This window comes from Salarias fasciatus, chromosome 15 (assembly GCF_902148845.1).
Source record: "Salarias fasciatus chromosome 15, fSalaFa1.1, whole genome shotgun sequence".
Classification (NCBI taxonomy): domain Eukaryota; kingdom Metazoa; phylum Chordata; class Actinopteri; order Blenniiformes; family Blenniidae; genus Salarias; species Salarias fasciatus.
Window position 1 is genome coordinate 5,624,194 of NC_043759.1, and position 14,045 is coordinate 5,638,238.

The 14,045-nt window shown below is 42.2% G+C and overlaps 1 protein-coding gene and 2 long non-coding RNA genes across 3 annotated transcripts in view; all 3 read left to right on the forward strand.

Annotated features, from left to right (window-relative positions):
• The window catches only part of LOC115401620 (NACHT, LRR and PYD domains-containing protein 3-like), a 257,799-nt gene that overhangs the window by 172,505 nt on the left and 71,249 nt on the right, over positions 1-14,045 (forward strand). The gene's annotated exons all lie outside the window — the stretch shown is intronic.
• LOC115401634 (uncharacterized) lies at positions 6,058-8,123 on the forward strand. The gene is made up of 4 exons (XR_003932977.1): positions 6,058-6,087; positions 6,810-6,940; positions 7,199-7,305; positions 7,558-8,123. It is a non-coding gene; the product is annotated as an uncharacterized LOC115401634 (long non-coding RNA).
• LOC115401632 (uncharacterized) lies at positions 9,271-11,220 on the forward strand. The gene is made up of 4 exons (XR_003932975.1): positions 9,271-9,300; positions 10,023-10,153; positions 10,412-10,518; positions 10,771-11,220. It is a non-coding gene; the product is annotated as an uncharacterized LOC115401632 (long non-coding RNA).

Consider the following 14,045-nt stretch of genomic DNA (forward strand, 5'->3'; position numbering starts at 1 on the left):
CAGGAACGCACTGGACGCGGAAGCGTAGCGGCAGCGCCACGTGCGTAGCGGCAGCGCCACGTGCGCTGCGGAAGTCTCCGCGCCGGTGCTTGGCTGTTCGTATTGGAGGCGTACCTGCTGCCTGCGCTCTCCGCGCTGGTCACACATCGACTGTACTCGGCTGGATCCGTCTGCTCTCGGTTCTCCTCTGTCTCGCTCTGCCAGGATGGATGTGTGTGTTTTGGTGACCTGTGGAGAGACTTTTTCTCCTCCTGTCCTCTTTTTTTCTGCATCACGTGAATCTCTGTCGCTGTGTGTGTGTGTGTGTGTGTGTGTGTGTGTGTGTGTGTGTGTGTGTGTGTATTTATTTGTTTGATTGGGTGCGTACGTGCGTATGTCTGTGTGTGTGTGTGTCCATCTCTCTTGTGTTTAGACCCAAGTGACAAATTACATGGACGAGCAACACCGTCCGTAACTATTCGTCATTTAATTTATTTTATTTTGAAAATTGACCGGATTCTCTTGCCTTTTCTGTTTCCGACCTCCTGTCTGGTCCGATCTGCTTGATCCAGCTTGACATATGGCGCTCTCGGTGCTCGCGGCTCGCGTGAAAAATAGAACAAAACGAAGCGGACGCGCCGCACAGCGCGTTGTGTGCGTGCAGTCAGATAGGTTAACATGGGAGGCGATCAGAAACTCCCTGCGTGGCGCTACCGCTTCCAGTGCGTTCTCCCCGTTAGGCTACTGGCTGGAAGCCATATCATACACACAAACGAGAAATTCTAACGAATTCACATTTTATTAATTTTTTCTCCAGAAGGAAGTCGACTCGGCAATAATTCACTATATGACAAGAACAGACGAGAACAAAAACACTTTCACAGCAGTAAATCACTGCCTTTTTAAGCGCTGTCCTTGGTGCTGAAGATGCAAAAAAACAGTTCGGTGGTCCTACTCCAAAACTCACGACCTCTGACATGACGGATGGATTAAAAAAACATCAACGGATGAACACAAGTCCCGCAAACCAACAGCAAGCGACAAACATGAACATATGGTACAGCCAGTGGCAAACAGCGAACAGAAAAGCAGAATTACCGCAGGGAACACCATGGCCAAAAACTGAATGTCTGAAAATAAAAACAACACAGACAGCTGTTAGCAGCTTTAGCTGGTGCTGCTGCAGCTACTATTACATTACTCATGTAATCCAAATCAACTAAAGGAGGCACGGATTGTTTGCACAATGATGCACAATGTTACCTTTTTTCACAACCAATAAATTATCTTAACGAGTGGCTCAGAGGAATGAAATAGATTTTGCAATTTTTAATATTATCACCACCACTTTAGTGATGAAATGTTTCTTATATAGCCTCAAACACACACTCGCTCTCAAGGTGCACATACATACCAGGATCTCACTCACACACATAAAACGAGACTGGAATTTAAAAGCATGTCTGCCATATTTGTTGCTTGCTTGGGAAGAAGCTGCTTCTGGGTGAGGGAGGGACCAGAGCAAGCAGCTTGACATACTGAATGAATTGAAAGCTTGGGGACCTCAGGATGAGGACATTGAGATGGATTCCCCCAGACAACCTCTTTCATTTACTTTCAGAAACAAAGCTGACTTTGAGAAATTTTGTTGTGAAATCATGGATAAACAAAATCTTAAAGTGAAAATTTTAATTGAGGAGAACTGAAACAGACATGGCTGCTGATGTTTCTTTGTCTGTTTGGCTGTATGATTATGTGAAAATGTATATATGTACAATTAAAAAAGAAATTTGAAGGAACCCTTTTTCCTTTTCTTTCTTTTCTTTTTTATTACATCTTACAAGACTTGCAGCAGATAAGGAATTCTTTTTAAGTGCAACAATATTATCATGCTGAAGTGTTTAATTTAGTAAAACTACAACTATACATTGTATGTGTTTTAATCACACCAAGAATAAAAGAATTCCATTTATCCACTTTTGTATCAAAAAACCGCCATATGAGCAGCTTCTCCACTTCATACAGGGCATTTGCTGCAGTTACTGACCTCTGCCTACAGGGTGCGTTAGTGGTCGCTGACCCATAGGGTTTAATGGAGGTGACCTGTAGTTACTGACCTCTGCCTACAGGGTGCGTTAGTGGCAGCTGTACTGACTTATGAGGTGAGGGGACAGCATAGAGTTGCCAACCGTTCCTTGAAAAACGGAATCGTTCCGTATTTGGATGTAAAAGTGTGCGTTCCGTATTGAGCTGAAAAGGAACGCACTTTGTTCCGTATTTTTGTGAGTCAAAACGTGAGCAATGGAACATGCGCTTTTTTTTGAAAACTTATGGTAAATCGTTCACTGGCTCTCTGACGTTCTGTGACCAATGAGCTGACAGAGATGGCTCGACAACACAGAATCACTCTTATCTCATTGGTCAAAAAAAGGCCTTTCCTGGCAGGCTACGGCAGCTCATTGGCCAATAGTCAGTTTCATCACAGAGCGCATGGGAAGAAGTAAATCAAAACATTACAGCAGCATGGCTTCCATAGACACTTAAGTTTGTGCCGTTTCCATATCGGATATATCATGTTTTGTTCATTGATTTGTGTCTGCTACTGCAGACTGTGGAGTGTTTTCAGTTTAGAAACGGAACCTTGTTGGGTTTTTTTGTTTAGAAGGTTTTTCAGTTTTGATTTTGCACTTTTTTAGTTGAAAATTAAAAAAAAAAGAACATGTTAAAATCCAGAAGAGACAGCAGCTGTTTGTTATTTTGCACATTTAGCAATAAATATAGAAGAGAATAGGAATAGAATACTTTATTAATCTCACAGTGGAGAAATTTACAGGTGTATAGGCTCATAGAACCCACAGCAGGGTGCAAAAGTAATGAATGGTGCAATAATTAACAAGTTATAGTGCAAATCATACCAGGATGGACAATAGAAGCTAAAGACAATGAAGATTTAACTGTATGTACAACCTGAATCTTAAAAATGTAACAGGATATATATATATATATATATATATATATATATATATATATATATATATATATATATATATATATATACAAATATACAATATATACAATACAATATGCAATATATGATGCAGTATGATATAATACGTACAATATGTTTTAGCAGAGTGAATGGATGATAAAATGTCGCTGAATTTCTGAAAGTGCGGGTGCAGGATATTATAATGTCCAGGATTAAGTTATATTCTGCACAGTAGAATTGTACAGTCTGACAGCGGTGGGGATGAGAGGCCTGTGGTAGCTCCTTCCTGCTCTGAGGGTCTCAGTCGCCTCTGAAGGAGCTGCTGAGCTCCTCTACTGTCCGGTGCCGTGGCTGAGAGCTGCTGTCCATCATGATGGATGATACTTGAATGATAACTGTCTCACTGTAGGCCTCAAATACAAACAGATCAAGCTGATCATGAGTTATTGTAGGTGTGATGCAGTAGCCAAATGTGTTTTTATAGTCTGTAATAGGTATAACTGTGGTAAAATGCTGTTATGTATGCGTTTTTCACCCCCCAAAAACCTTGTTTTTTCAGCTGCCCGCGAGAGGTGTTCCTTATTTCAATCTCTGGGAGTTGGCAACTCTAGGACAGCAGCACTGGCAGGACAGAAAAAGAGAGGTCAGTAAATAACTGGCAGCTACTGGCAGGTGTGGCAGCTGCCAGCAGGTCACACTGGAGGCTGCCTGGGCCAGTAATGGCGCCTGCTGTCTCTCGCCAGGAGTCTGCAGATAGCTTTCACACAGCATTGTGTGGCGGAGCGCTGTGGTTACGGCACTCTGCATGACGAGATGGTGAGATACAGACCGTTTGTGGGCCTGAGAGACAATCACTTATCACTGCAATCACAAATGGATCCTGAGTCAGCTTTAGAGAAGGCCATGACCAGAGCTCGACAAAGCGAGAAGGTGAAAAAGCAACAAGAGCTATTTAAAACCAACTTTAAAACAGAAACTGTGAATGCTCAACTCAACAGTGTGCACATGCAGCAGCATGTCCCAACCAGACCAGGGGTCGAGGCAGCTCTGTTTTTAAGAAGATGCTTCAAGGAAAATTAACCCAGTGCAAAAAGTGTGTGGACACTATGGACGTATCGACGTATGGGAAACTTTGATGAGGAGAATTGTTCCGAGAGGAACTGTTTAATAAAGTACCAGGTTAACTGAAGAGGAGCTGTGTCGTCTATCCCAGAGCTGAGCTGTTTTGATATAATCGCAACACCTGCCGACTGAAGAACACCTGAGTTCAGTGAGGCTGTGGTCAGAGCTGCAGGTAGCAGAGTGTACGAGGTGTGTGAGACCAGCAGTCTGGGTGTGTGTGGCACATGAGAGGTGAAGCTGTGTGGAGAGCCTTTCTGTGGGACTAATATCTTGTTTTCCCCTCTGCAGGAGACATTCTTTGAAAAGAGCTTGATCAATTTACCATTTTTTATTCTTATCTTTTTGATGTGGTTGAATAAATGTTCTCATTTTGAGAATTCACAGCTTGTTTGAGGTTTTTCTTTCCACTTATGCTGCCTGACATCCAAGAGTGGAACATAATGGAGCAAATGTTCACCTCATTATGTATTAATGCCACATTTTGTAATCTGATGCATTTTATCATAAAATCCTTGAAGGTGTACAATCACTGCAAAGGTATGCAGATTTGATAATAATCTGTTATCAAATAAACAAGAGGTAGATGAAATTAAAATAAAAAACATTAATTCTTATTTAACATTGAACAACACTCCAGAAAACAGAAGAGCCATCCTGTGAGAGGGATTGAAACTTATTTTAGAGGGCAGCTGATATAATGGAAAAGTTCAATAAAGAAACAAGAAAGAGAGAAAGTCGGATAAAAAATAAACTGCAAAATCAAGACAACATTTATTTACACCCTAATACTCCGGCTTGCTCTCACAGTCCAAAAACGTGCATGTCAGGTGCAGTGGCGGCTGCTGGTCTTCCAAAGAGGGGAAGCTCATTTTCAGCATACATTGTAATATGTGTAATCTGTTTTTTGTATGTAAATTCTATTAGCTTTCATGCCTTTTGTATGCCCTGTCAAAGTTAGACAGATCCTCAAAGCCCACTTGTGACCAGACAACACCTCCCTGAGATGGTTTCATCCAGAGGCATGGCCAGCAGGACATTTTATTGGTGACAGCACTTCAGTCAGCAGCTCACCTGGTCAGACCAGGACAGCTGAAAGGACCTGTTACTTTTCCCCACCTTTCGGCACCAGCTCAGTCTTAGGAGTTGATCTGTTATGCAGTTTAACACCAATTTTCTCTTCGTAAAGAAGAATATCAAATGGCTTCACCAAAATCCGGTCCACAACATTCACATTTTCTGCCGTTGTGTGCAGCTAGCGAGCAGCTGGAGCTGCTGGAGGCTGGAGCTGTGTGAGAGAAGGGGAGAAGCTCCACAGCTGCTAGTCGAGGACAGAAACTACAGAGTGACCGAAACGAGTCTCCAAACACAACGCTAGTCGTTTTTCACAAACACAAAGTCTCCAGGGATCAGCAAAGCCTCCGAATCAACTCAGAACAACAGAATGAAAAACTCCAGAAGCACTTTGGTGCATTTTTTTTACTTCAAGATCGCTGATTTGCTCATTTCGCTGTCAATCAAGCTTCATACAGATCATCCAATCAGCACGCAGAAGCTCCGTGGGCGGGACCAGCCCAGTATTTTATCCAATGAGCGTCCAGTTTCACCTGGGAGCCGTCCGGCTGCTTTTCCTCGTCGAATCGCGTCTCCGCGTCTCCAGCTTTTTCAGCCAATCTCCTTCTCTCCAGCCCAGAATTGCCCAGAATCCCCGACCCAATCCGGAGCAAGATTGTCCAGAATTTCTCACAGCAACCAATCGCGTATCTCCAGCCCCAGAATTTTTCAGCCAACCGACGTCTCTTCTGCCCAGAATTGCCCAGAATCACCCACCCAATCCAGATCTGAGCACGTGGCTTCTCTCGACCAATCGATGTCCGGCTTACTACTAGCTCGCTAAACAACCAATGACAGGACTCGTATCAAGTCACAATGGACCCGCTGCCGGTGCGCTTCCTCCTCCTCAAACTCTGTGGACAAACACCGTGGCTTTGCTTATCAAGGTAAGTTGATATTAACTTTCTTTTAGTCTTTTTCAATAAGCTACACATATGACACCGCTATGATCACAAGAAAGAAACGACCGTGGCATCGTGGTGACTCTGGAGTTATTTCATTCATTCATTCGTGTTATCCTGCTTGTTGTTTTGATTGTGTTATTTAGATGCTTGTTTTTTTCACTTCAGAATACCTATAGTTTTTTAAGCTGTTTTAGCTATTTAAAGTGCTGCTTTTGTTTTAATTGTTACCGTAGCCACAGGAGTATTATTTAATTATGCAATGTGCCAATTAACCTCAATGAATTTATATATTTGACATTTCCTGAGAGCTTCTCTGAGCTCCAGAGCCACATGTTTAGCCTGACTTGAGTGGAACTGCAAGGACTGAAGTCCTTTTTTACTGCAGCTTCACTGTGCTGTCATATTGGCAAAAATATCAGCTGAGAAATTTAACTGAAAGGCTTTTATTAATTTGCAGTGTCACCTCAGTAAAGTCCCCCCACACACACAAAAAAAGAAATGAGAAAAAACACTGAGGTTAACTATGCATTAAAGAATATACATACAATATGTTAGAATTTGTGCTTTTTAAACTTATATACCTCCAAATAATAATGAATAATAATGACAGTAATATAACACATATCAGTAAGAGCTGTTTCTCAGGCATAACTCTGGCTGGACTTCTTGGTGTGACGTGTGCATCTATTCCTTCTTCCAAACAGAAGAAGCACAGAGCCATGGGGGATGAGGGGTGGGTTTCCACCCTGCAAAGGTTTGCTGCTTCCAGCGTTTGGCTCTGAGGCAGGAAACAGACCAGCACCACCAGAAGAAGTGGCCTGATCTTTATCTGAAGGTAAAGTTGGACAGAATAATCGGCATTCAGTGTGCACTTAAGAATAAACTTAATTTAAAAAAGTGTGAGGCATTATAAGATATATTCAGATTGTATTGTAGATTGAGAATTGCCCTATGCAGCTGAGGGACGGTCATCTTTGTTTGGCCAGATGCAAACATGGAGCTGTGGTTTCCATGCACAGAGGGTGTTGTTAGTATCTCATGAAATGAATGCATGCAGGTGTTTTATTAATTTTCCTTCCCGGTGCTCTTACAGCCTTCCAGCAGCGTCCCGGTCACATCCCCCAGCGCTCCAGATCATCCAGGTCCGTCAGCAGCAGCATCTGGACAGACTGCTCCCAGCCCTCTTTGACTTTGGCATCGGTAAATATGAATGATGTTACAGGTGTTGGTCATGTCAAAAATATTTAGAGAAAACATGTTGACAATGCTGCATTGACCCCAAACCTGAGTTTGGCTAGAAAACATGTCTTCAAGGTAACGTAGCAGCAGCACAAACAGCCTCTCAGTCCAACATTTCAATGGGATTGTTGAACTGCTTCATAGTCACTGACAGTCTCACAATCCACTGTCATTCATTATGTTTTGAGCTGTTCTCTCTTCCTCTCTCATCAGGCCTGCAGCTCCTCTGTGTCCTCTGTCACATTCAGAACCACGACAAGCAGAGCACCGTCACCTGTCTGCAGTCCAGGACCTCATCAGCCTCATCCTCAGCTCCTCAAACCCCCCTGTCCTCTACAACCACCTCTGTGTCCATCTGCTCCATCTCCATCTGCTCCTCCTCCGACTGCTCCACCTCCACTGTTCCCTCTGAGCTCTCCACATCCGACCATCTTCACGCTCCAGCAGCAGAAGCACAGCCTGCTCCAGGTTCTGAGCCTCGCTGGCTCCCAGCAGAGATGAAAAAAATAGACCTGCTCAGGACCAGAGATGGATTTCAGCCTCCATCTGGAAAAACCAGCAACTGCAGTTAGACCTGTAGTTGTGGTCCACACCACCAGAGCCTGCTCTCATTTCTCACCAGTTTCCTGCTCCAGAGTGGTTTTTCACCCACAGGCTCCTCCTGTGGATGCTGGATCACTGTGGGAAGTGATTCTGCACTGGTCTGTATGCAGAAAGCAGCTCACAGGTGCCGGTGTCCACAAGAGAGCTCGGACAGTCCTGGATGTGTTCAGTGATTATTTTATTTTATTTTCTTAATGGTGTTGTATGTAATTGTGTTGAAATACTTTGCTGTACATAGTTAGCTCATATATCTCTTTGTGTCATATACAAATGATATGTTTGTATTTTTCAATAAATCTGGCCTTTCTTTGTGCAGCAGTGCTTTTGGTTTGTTATTCACATAAATATCTGTTTAGAAAGGTAAAACAGACAGACCTTTATGCATTGTCAAGATAAAATGACATGTCAAGATCATATATTTAAAATAGTAACTGATCAAATTTACCTTATTAAATAAAAGGGTATCATTACAACTAGAAAAGCTTTTTAGAGAAAGCCAGTCTTCTTATATAGCTTTGTTAAGATCAGAGTTATAAAAGCTCTTTTAATGCAGGTCTGACCAGACAGCAACACATTTACAAAAGGTGAATAATATTTTCATGGCAAACTTAGTTTTATGTCAAAGTTGAACAGTATCCACTTAGAAGTAGTTCACATATTTGGGTCATCAGCGGGGCTCGAACCAGCGACTTTTGGAGCCACATCTTCCCCATCAAACACACAGTCAGTGACAGATTTTCCCCATATATTTGAAATTTCAGGAAGAAATTGGATCTAAGTAGATCATAAAGGCAGTAAAAAGGCAAGCAAAAGTGAAAGAAGCTGTCAATTCTCCTTTATTCTCCTTTTTTTCCTTCTTCTTCTCCTTTTTCCTTCTCCCCCTTCTTCCCCCTCTTCTTCCCCTTCTTTTCCCTTCTTCCCCCCCCTAGACAGACTATTGTTCCCCAGCTTCAGTTTCACCTGGGAGCCGTCCGGCTGCTTTTCCTCGTCGAATCGCGTCTCCGCGTCTCCAGCTTTTTCAGCCAATCTCCTTCTCTCCAGCCCAGAATTGCCCAGAATCCCCGACCCAATCCGGAGCAAGATTGTCCAGAATTTCTCACAGCAACCAATCGCGTATCTCCAGCCCCAGAATTTTTCAGCCAACCGACGTCTCTTCTGCCCAGAATTGCCCAGAATCACCCACCCAATCCAGATCTGAGCACGTGGCTTCTCTCGACCAATCGATGTCCGGCTTACTACTAGCTCGCTAAACAACCAATGACAGGACTCGTATCAAGTCACAATGGACCCGCTGCCGGTGCGCTTCCTCCTCCTCAAACTCTGTGGACAAACACCGTGGCTTTGCTTATCAAGGTAAGTTGATATTAACTTTCTTTTAGTCTTTTTCAATAAGCTACACATATGACACCGCTATGATCACAAGAAAGAAACGACCGTGGCATCGTGGTGACTCTGGAGTTATTTCATTCATTCATTCGTGTTATCCTGCTTGTTGTTTTGATTGTGTTATTTAGATGCTTGTTTTTTTCACTTCAGAATACCTATAGTTTTTTAAGCTGTTTTAGCTATTTAAAGTGCTGCTTTTGTTTTAATTGTTACCGTAGCCACAGGAGTATTATTTAATTATGCAATGTGCCAATTAACCTCAATGAATTTATATATTTGACATTTCCTGAGAGCTTCTCTGAGCTCCAGAGCCACATGTTTAGCCTGACTTGAGTGGAACTGCAAGGACTGAAGTCCTTTTTTACTGCAGCTTCACTGTGCTGTCATATTGGCAAAAATATCAGCTGAGAAATTTAACTGAAAGGCTTTTATTAATTTGCAGTGTCACCTCAGTAAAGTCCCCCCACACACACAAAAAAAGAAATGAGAAAAAACACTGAGGTTAACTATGCATTAAAGAATATACATACAATATGTTAGAATTTGTGCTTTTTAAACTTATATACCTCCAAATAATAATGAATAATAATGACAGTAATATAACACATATCAGTAAGAGCTGTTTCTCAGGCATAACTCTGGCTGGACTTCTTGGTGTGACGTGTGCATCTATTCCTTCTTCCAAACAGAAGAAGCACAGAGCCATGGGGGATGAGGGGTGGGTTTCCACCCTGCAAAGGTTTGCTGCTTCCAGCGTTTGGCTCTGAGGCAGGAAACAGACCAGCACCACCAGAAGAAGTGGCCTGATCTTTATCTGAAGGTAAAGTTGGACAGAATAATCGGCATTCAGTGTGCACTTAAGAATAAACTTAATTTAAAAAAGTGTGAGGCATTATAAGATATATTCAGATTGTATTGTAGATTGAGAATTGCCCTATGCAGCTGAGGGACGGTCATCTTTGTTTGGCCAGATGCAAACATGGAGCTGTGGTTTCCATGCACAGAGGGTGTTGTTAGTATCTCATGAAATGAATGCATGCAGGTGTTTTATTAATTTTCCTTCCCGGTGCTCTTACAGCCTTCCAGCAGCGTCCCGGTCACATCCCCCAGCGCTCCAGATCATCCAGGTCCGTCAGCAGCAGCATCTGGACAGACTGCTCCCAGCCCTCTTTGACTTTGGCATCGGTAAATATGAATGATGTTACAGGTGTTGGTCATGTCAAAAATATTTAGAGAAAACATGTTGACAATGCTGCATTGACCCCAAACCTGAGTTTGGCTAGAAAACATGTCTTCAAGGTAACGTAGCAGCAGCACAAACAGCCTCTCAGTCCAACATTTCAATGGGATTGTTGAACTGCTTCATAGTCACTGACAGTCTCACAATCCACTGTCATTCATTATGTTTTGAGCTGTTCTCTCTTCCTCTCTCATCAGGCCTGCAGCTCCTCTGTGTCCTCTGTCACATTCAGAACCACGACAAGCAGAGCACCGTCACCTGTCTGCAGTCCAGGACCTCATCAGCCTCATCCTCAGCTCCTCAAACCCCCCTGTCCTCTACAACCACCTCTGTGTCCATCTGCTCCATCTCCATCTGCTCCTCCTCCGACTGCTCCACCTCCACTGTTCCCTCTGAGCTCTCCACATCCGACCATCTTCACGCTCCAGCAGCAGAAGCACAGCCTGCTCCAGGTTCTGAGCCTCGCTGGCTCCCAGCAGAGATGAAAAAAATAGACCTGCTCAGGACCAGAGATGGATTTCAGCCTCCATCTGGAAAAACCAGCAACTGCAGTTAGACCTGTAGTTGTGGTCCACACCACCAGAGCCTGCTCTCATTTCTCACCAGTTTCCTGCTCCAGAGTGGTTTTTCACCCACAGGCTCCTCCTGTGGATGCTGGATCACTGTGGGAAGTGATTCTGCACTGGTCTGTATGCAGAAAGCAGCTCACAGGTGCCGGTGTCCACAAGAGAGCTCGGACAGTCCTGGATGTGTTCAGTGATTATTTTATTTTATTTTCTTAATGGTGTTGTATGTAATTGTGTTGAAATACTTTGCTGTACATAGTTAGCTCATATATCTCTTTGTGTCATATACAAATGATATGTTTGTATTTTTCAATAAATCTGGCCTTTCTTTGTGCAGCAGTGCTTTTGGTTTGTTATTCACATAAATATCTGTTTAGAAAGGTAAAACAGACAGACCTTTATGCATTGTCAAGATAAAATGACATGTCAAGATCATATATTTAAAATAGTAACTGATCAAATTTACCTTATTAAATAAAAGGGTATCATTACAACTAGAAAAGCTTTTTAGAGAAAGCCAGTCTTCTTATATAGCTTTGTTAAGATCAGAGTTATAAAAGCTCTTTTAATGCAGGTCTGACCAGACAGCAACACATTTACAAAAGGTGAATAATATTTTCATGGCAAACTTAGTTTTATGTCAAAGTTGAACAGTATCCACTTAGAAGTAGTTCACATATTTGGGTCATCAGCGGGGCTCGAACCAGCGACTTTTGGAGCCACATCTTCCCCATCAAACACACAGTCAGTGACAGATTTTCCCCATATATTTGAAATTTCAGGAAGAAATTGGATCTAAGTAGATCATAAAGGCAGTAAAAAGGCAAGCAAAAGTGAAAGAAGCTGTCAATTCTCCTTTATTCTCCTTTTTTTCCTTCTTCTTCTCCTTTTTCCTTCTCCCCCTTCTTCCCCCTCTTCTTCCCCTTCTTTTCCCTTCTTCCCCCCCCTAGACAGACTATTGTTCCCCAGCTTTGGCGCATGGACGCTCAGCGTCCGGCTGTTTAAAGCGCCGTGCCGCTGAGGAGGAGTGAGAAAAAAGCCGAGTCAATTACTTGAGATAAGTCGCTGATTCTGAACAAAAGATGAACGTGTTGTAGCGCATATTTAGTCAATGAAATGTTCACACAACAGTAAATATTGGACCACTTATTTTTTGACATTTTAGGGGAAGTTGAGCTTCCCTTGCAGTCTTTGAGCAATTGCCACTGCCTCACATGTCATGAGCTTCAGTAAAGTTTTGCTCCACTATCTAAACATTTCTCAGGTCATTTCTGTTGTTTGAGGAATTAATTTTGTATTTGAGGCATCCACAGAAATACAAAAAAGTTTTCACAGTTTAAAAACCTTTTAACAACCCTTGACTGTCTTTTTTTCAACTCCAGTTATTTGAAACACTTGAAATATGTTTATTGTCCACCCTGTCATAGCAATTATTTATTCAAGTTTTTTTTTTTTTTTTTCATATGACACACTTTTTTGTGTTCTGTTAAAAGCAGCTGACTTGCCACCTGAAGCAAATTCTGGGTCACCGCAAATAAAATGTTGCTGCTGTGACACTGAAATGCTTCTGCTTTTATACTGAAATGCTTCTTTGCTCGGCCTCCTCTCATCACGTTGAGGAAACAACGAGAACATGTGACTTCAGGAAACAAGTCCCCGCGTGTCTCCTCCTCTCTGTGAGTTCAGAGCTGAAAACACTTTGTCTTCGTTAGATCTGACAGAAGGACACAGAGGAACACAGAGAAGCTTCTTCTCTCCCCCAGTTTCTTCACACATGGAAAAGAGTCTGTAAGGAGATGTGAAGAGAGTTCAGGTGAGTCTCTGTCAGCTCTTCAGAAGCTTCCAGAACGGACCAGGAGACTTTTTAACTTCTCTTCTTCTCTTTATTCACACCACCACAAACCTGACAGCTGCGTTCTTGTTATTCACGTGTTGGACAAACATCTAAATCATATTTAACTCCTTTGTTTGCGTTTTTGCTTTGGTTGATTTTTTAAAATATTTTACGTAAGTATTCTTACTTTCGGTTTCTGTAGTGGGCGGGGCTTCAGCCGCCCTCCTTCACTCTGATTGGCTTTTGTTGGTGTCAGTACGCTTCTGTGGATTGTAGCAGACGCTTTTGCGCGCGCGTGTCTGTGTGTGTGTGTGCGGGGTGGGGGGTGGGGGGCTGCTTCCACAGCACATTGAGGGGTGATATGTTTAACCATTGAAGTCATCATAAATAGACGAGTTTTCAACTTCTATTCAAGTTTTTATTGATGTCAAACATGGAGGACACACAGACACGAATAAAACAAAACGGACTCATAAACGGATTGACGTTGTTAATTGAGAGAATTGGTTTAAGGATTGATTGTTATTGATGTTGTTGTAATTGCATTGTATATTATCGCCATTATTATAACTAATATTGCTATTATATTTTTTAACTTTATTATCATCAATATTATGATTATTGCTGTTATTATATTTTAATCATCACTATTAGAATCAATATTGCTATTGTCATATTAATTATATTTTTATTCATATTCATTTTCAACCTAATAAATACCATAAACAGGACAGCCTCGGATGAAACATCTGACTGATTAAAGCCATCTCCATATCTTCAAACCCTGACATTATTTGACGATGGAAGGTGGTGTTGCTCGTTTATTGCACATTTTGTTGTGGCCATGGCGTCGAGCATCAGTGTCTCTCATCCAGATTTAGTCTGATCTTCCTCCAATCTTCTTCCCAGCATGTTCAGCATCATCTTCTTTTGGCCAAGTTTAGCATCCACTGAAGTCAGTCAACTATGCTGGAAAAAAATAACAACAACAGAGAGCTTTAGAATGAATAATGTGGTTATTTTATGTGGGCTTTTGGATCAGTAATGTTCATGGTTTGTTACAAAATAGCAA